The sequence below is a fragment of the Stegastes partitus genome, unplaced genomic scaffold (assembly GCF_000690725.1).
Source record: "Stegastes partitus isolate 25-593 unplaced genomic scaffold, Stegastes_partitus-1.0.2 Scaffold12, whole genome shotgun sequence".
In the NCBI taxonomy this organism is placed as follows: Eukaryota; Metazoa; Chordata; class Actinopteri; family Pomacentridae; genus Stegastes; species Stegastes partitus.
The window spans coordinates 1,100,525-1,106,894 of NW_007577743.1; the positions used below are offsets into that span (position 1 = coordinate 1,100,525).

The 6,370-nt window shown below is 39.8% G+C and overlaps 1 long non-coding RNA gene across 1 annotated transcript in view; it reads left to right on the plus strand.

The window, feature by feature from the left end:
* The window catches only part of LOC103361883 (uncharacterized), a 24,045-nt gene extending 17,758 nt beyond the window's left edge, over window positions 1–6,287 (plus strand). The window contains exon 3 of the long non-coding RNA XR_520429.1: window positions 6,192–6,287. This is a non-coding gene — a long non-coding RNA (uncharacterized LOC103361883). The remainder of the gene's footprint in view (window positions 1–6,191) is intronic.
* The last annotated feature ends 83 nt before the right edge of the window (window positions 6,288–6,370 follow it).

The following is a 6,370-nucleotide window of genomic DNA, read 5'->3' on the forward strand; positions in this document are numbered from 1 at the left end:
TAGCTTCGTGTGTTTTAGTATAGCTTCTTTATCCGAGTGTCTCACTGAGCCTTATTTGCTTAGTCTCTTTTCGTTCCTCGTTCTAGCTTAGCTTTCGTTTTCTTAGCCTTTTGTTTGTATTAGCTTCTTACCCGCTTTACCACTCGTGTAGTTTTAGTTTCAGTTCCCGAGTGCGTTTTTCGTTATCGTTAGTTTTAGGTTGGCTTTCCGTCTGTGGTCATACCACCAGCTTGGTTAGTGTCTGTTTTCTTGCCCTATTGTAAAATAAATTATTTTATTTTTGACATCTGTCTCCTGTGTCTTGTTGCTCTGCACGTGGGTCTGTGTACTGACCGTAACAGACTTAGGGCGAAGGCCTGTCCAGGGACACCCTGGACAGGTCGCCAGTCCATCGCAGGGCCACACTTAGAGACAGACAACCATGCACACTCATATTCAGACCTATGGACAATTTAGAATCACCAAATAACCTCAACATGTTTTTGGACTTGTGGGAGGAAGCTGGAGAATCCGGAGAGAACCCACACTTCACAGGGAGAACATGCAAACTCCATGCAGAAAGATCCCGGTGCCCCTACCGGGATGCAAACTGGCGACCTTCTTGCTGTGAGGCAATGGTGCTAACCAGCTGCGCCACCCTGCAGCCCTCAAATAACTAGAAAATGAAAGAAAAGCAATAAAAAAAATTGCCAAATTATAATTTAGTGAAATAAGACACTACTTTTGAATTGTGGTCGAAAAGAATAATTTAAAAAAAAAAAAAAAAAAAGCAAATTAGGTCTCAGGCAAATTAGAGCACTTTGAGGAAGAGCAGTTGAGCATTGGGACAAAATACCTGTCAACAGGTGCAGAAGTCTGATTGAGAGTTACAGCAAACACTTGATTGCAGTGATTGCTTCAAACGGTTCAAGTTAATATTAGTTTACAGGTCCCATCATGCTTATTTGCTTCCTTGAAAAATAAATAAATAAATAAATTCTGTTGAACCACAATTCAAAAGCAATGTCCTGACTTTGATTAACTTTTAATTTATTATTACTTCTGCCAATTTCAACTTATTTCAGTGGCAGCTGTTTTTTTTTCCCTTCTTTAATGGGAGGGTATGAATAAATTTGAGGATGACTGTGCCATGCCACTCCTCTCCCTTTATAGGAGTCCACAAGGAATTCACAACAACACGAGAAGCCACAAACCCTGTGGCCGTAACAGAGGCCTTATCTCAAACATACAAAAAACTAAATTGGCGCACCTTATTTTCCTAAATTAAGCAAAAAAAAAAAAAAAAAGATGTAGGCCATCAAAACAGAGGGGGTGTACTTCGAAACAAGTTTGATCTAGTCGGGATTTCTTTGCTTTAGCTGACTCAATCAGACTATGTTGCTGCTCCCATAAAGGGGATGCCTCACATCACTCCCCTTCCAAACAAACTGGATTGATGGTGTGCCGCCTACTTCAGTCAACAGGTTGTTATAACGGAGAGCTATGAGGAACATAAATACATATTAATGTAAAAAGCACTGCTAATGTAAATGATACAACAGAGAGATGCTGGTAGAAACTTTACACTTCACTCATTTAAACTTGATACTCAGTAAGTGCATTTAGGTCTGACACTGTCCCATAATTAAGGACTTTAAAAAAAAATGCTTTCATTTTAGGCCAAATTAAGTGAAATTAATGTTATAAACTGTGGAAGATACAAATAGAATACAAATGCATGTGGGTTCCTATCGCAACATGACACATAGAGTTTGCCTACTGTAACTGCACGGGATTCAGCGGGATCACTAACATACACCTCAGCAGGTCTGCAGAGATCACTTATTTCCTCAGCTAAGAATCTGTGTTGCTCATAGAGAATATGTTCCGTAAGAGAATTGGTCAAAGGGAGAAACTTCTTGCAACCAATTTAGATCTCATCCTGAACAGAACCTCCTCTGGAGCAGGCAGTAGCCACCTTTGCGACACTGAAAACTCAAAATACTTTGCTAACCCATTAATTCCCACACTGTAGAAAAGCATCCTAGGGCTCATGTTGCAGCACACAGTAACTTGGTGTATGCATGTACCGTGGAATTCCACAGGAAGGTGAAGACTTTATTACATGCAAAAATTAGGTTTTCTTCAGTGTCACACCAATAGTAGTCAGTACATCCAGTCGTACGTGCCAAAAGGTGTCAATAGCTAATTTGTTTTTCTTAACTCCATGACACATAAACAAATACAGGCTGAAAAACAAGGCAAACTTTGCATCCCACAGTGTAACTCCCTATATCTGTGGCAACATTTAATTTGTAAGGTCAAGGTGTGATGCTGGTTCTTGTAGAAGTTTACAGCTGGTCAACAGGTGAGTTCCAAACCCATACAAGGAAATAAAACAGGAATTTGCCCCAATAACCACAAGGGAAAAACAAAACAAAACAAAACACCAGAATAAAGAAAAAACAAAACAAAAAGTCAAGTCACATTTTTATACAGCACATTTCAAACAACAATTGTTACACCAGAGTGTTTTCCAGTAAAAAAAAAAAAAAAGTGACTGGCTTTACATATTGCTCGAATTACAGAAGTTTACCAAACGAATGTAATAATTAATCACAATTATCTGACTTTGATGTGGGTGACATGTACTTGTGAAGGTGATCCCACTCCTAGTAACTAATTTTCTACAAAATAATTGGAGTAATAAAACTTTTTTTTTTCACATTATTTCATATGTTCTTTATTTTCTGTGGCAGATATAAATTAATAAAGATCCAAACTTGCAGGTGAACATGAAGTGTAGTGACAGAAAGAAAGCGTAGTGAGGAATGTTAGAGTCTTTAGTCTGTGACCCGGCCATTCTATCTGACTGCTTTCCCCCCTCTGTCCGACTGCAGCTAATGAGAGCGACAGCTCCCTCTTGAAAACCTGTGGGAAAGCCATCTCTAAGCTCTTGTGCTGACTCTAAAAACAATTTGCTGTACAAATTCCCAGAGATTGGATTTGGGTACCTCCTGTGTTGGTTTACCTACCTCCAGTGACTGGGCAGTAACATGCTGTTCATACGCTTGAATAGATCTCCCACTCTGTCTGTCTGGCTCTCTTCCTCTCAGTTTATCTATCCATCTTTCCATTTTCACTGACTTCCCCTGTTTTTCTGCCCCCCCCCCCATCTCGTTTTATTTTTCCGAAGCCTTCCTCACACACTGACTTGCTTTCTGTTCATCTCCATTAAATAATCTTGTTTCTTTTTATTGTTAAGAGACAGTTTCCTGCAAGACTGTGCTGTTTTTTTCACTCTAAAAAGGAGTTAAAGGAAAATAATGCACTTAACGACTGAAGCAAATAAAAACTAAATTAAGAAATAGGGCATGTGGCCAAGAACCTGAGAATGACTTAGGCATTAGGATCACACAAAACAAAGGCACAAATCCAAAGTTTACTCAGCAAGCTTGAGGGCACACACATGAAGGCAGTCGACGAGGCAAACATTTTCAAAATCTAAAGCAGACTGTGAAAGCAAGACCTCTAGATATACATTTACAAAGTTCCTTAACGATTGGGTCCTTCCTCTCTCTCCTCCACCCTCCTGGGTTTAAAAATTTTACAACAATGGTTTTGGGTTTTCTTTATTTCTCTGGGCTCAGTCTTTAATGAGAGAAAAGGGTGACAGTGGTTTACACTGTGGCAAGAAAATATACAGATATGTTGGTGTTACATGAAATATCAAAGTGATGGAATCGAAAAAAGTAGGACTTGGAGTTTTTACATGGGATGAAAAACTGTACCATGAGTTTAAACTTACAAACTCATTACAACAAGCCAAATAGTTAACAGTTTGTTATCACAGTCATGTTATAAATAAGCTGTAATTATTCTTCTTCTCTGTGAGAGAGGTGCCGAACAAATTTTGTCCCTCTCCTCATTGCATGATGACCTTTTATTTTCCATATTGCGCACAATATTACATTTACCAATGACCCAGCAATGTGTTTGTTTTATTATTTCATGCACAATCCATCCATTATCTGTACGCCGCTTAATCCTCACTATGGGGGCTGGAGCCCATCCCGGCTGACTCAGGACGAAGGCAGGGGACACCCTGGACAGGTTGCCAGTCTATCACAGGGCTACACTTAGAGACAGACAACCATACACACTCACATTCACACCTACGGACAATTTAGAATCACCAATCAGCCTCAGCATGTTTTTGGACTGTGGGAGGCAGCCGCAGAACCCGGAGAGAACCCACGCTGCACGGGGAGAACATGCAAACTCCACGCAGAAAGATCTTCTAGCTGCAAGGTGATGGTGATAACCACTGATCCACCTTGCAGCCCTGTTTCAGGCACAATGACCCTGACATTATTTGCAGTATTTCCATGACAGCTGCAAAAATCTAGCAACACAGAATGAATCATACTTACAAAGGTGCAGGCTGAGTTCAGACTCAGGAGCAGGGTAACGTGTGTAGGACACCAAATGGAAATTAGCCTTGTGCTAAATCCGGCATATTTGCTGCAACCTGAGATTGTACGTACATTAATATGCACTGTCTCATTTAAATAAACAAATAAATAAATGAACGTGATGCACAAGGATTCGGCATCAAAGAAGAAGAATGACTTGGAAGGTTGGCTGCAGTGAGCACAAAGACAGCAGAGCATCTGAAAGAGGTGAGCAGAGAGGAGCATATGAAGGGATTGGATGACTGCTGATGCACAAAACTAGTAGGGAACCAACAAAGACCTGAAGGAAAACATACTGGAGTGCATGAATTTAAGTCATTACAAAACCAAAAGCCGACAAAAAGACGATTTTGCTCATTAAATAAACCATCAACTCGGCAAGTAAACAGGCAGATAACAGGAACAAACAGAAACCACTCTGAGTTCAAAGGGTTAAAGGGCCTAATAGTTATGACTGAGCTGAACAAGGAAGGTTTGCTCCCTCATTATCTTTCTTGTTCCTTCTATGGCTGAATATGTGCTATTCCTGGTGCTCTATTTTCTTCATTACGTCCACTTTCCCATGCTTCAATCAGAATTCTGATATCACTGTACTTGTCAAATTATCTTTCAGCCCACATCCTTCAATCAGTTCCTGTTTACTTCCTGCTGTAATTGTACCATTCTGTCCTTCAGACCTTCTAAGACGTAAATCTCCTCCTGCCCATCAAAAGCTTGTTGTTCTGGAAGTCCAGTGATTCTCAAAAGAAGTTTCCACCAACGATCCACTAACTCTTCTTACTTTCTTAGTCTAATTGGCCAAAAAAAAAGTATTTCACTTCAACAAAGTATTTCTTTTTGACTTTCAGATATTCTCCTGTTAAACTGTTGAGCTACTTTTAGAGCTTCTAAAACTCTACTTTATTTAGGAATTCAGGGTCCAACCTAAAATGTCACATGCTGCCAGCCATTACATCCAGCACAGCAGGTTACTTCTGCAGGACTTTCTGCTCTCCTTTTTAGCTGACACATGAAATCATTCAAATGACAGCTTCCGTACAACATTTTATATGCAGAGATTTACTATAATGAAAAAAATACTATGATATAGTAAGAAAAACTATAATGAATATTTGTATTTAAAAATTGACAAAACACAGCTACAGAAAAAAAGCGTGCATTACAGCTGTCTGTTATTTAATATGACTTGTTTGAGGTACTTGGATGGATCAGTGCCACTGAGCAACAGCACTCGGCCTCGCAGGTAGCAATGCATCATCATGAGCGTCACGCCTCACTGCCAGTTAGACTACAAATGGCAGTGCATCAGTGGTCGCTGCTTGCAAGGCTGCTTTGAAAATTGTCACATTAATTCTGACCGTGGGCCCAATGTTGACTTCTACTGTATAACAGATTACCCCTGCAGGAATGCATTAAGGTGTTACTCAAAGCCCAGCAAGTGGGACTCTCCACTATCTAAATCAGGTTCTTCTGAGCACCACGAAGCTTTGATCCACTTCAGTTGGTTTTACTCGTTTCCCCCAATGCTGATGTTTTCCAGACAGCCAGTTTATGCTGAACTTTAGATACAGTCGTCCTCAAATTTATTCATACACTTCCATTAAGGAAGAAAAAAAAACAGCTGCCACTGAAATAAGTTGAAATTAACAAAAGTAGTAATAAATAAAAAAAATAATAATGAAAACCATGATATTGCTTTTGAATTGTGGTTCAACAGAAATATTTAAAAACAACAACAACAACAACAACTAGAAAATTTCCTTGCAGAAAATTTGAGAGTGGCACGGGAGTGTGCCGGGATTTAAATTAAGATTTTATAATTACCAAACCTACTAAAAACTATGAACAACCTAAGCCTCATCTGTGTGGAGAGAGCAGAGGGGGAGGGGGAGTTGAGAGCAGGGTCAGAGCGTTGC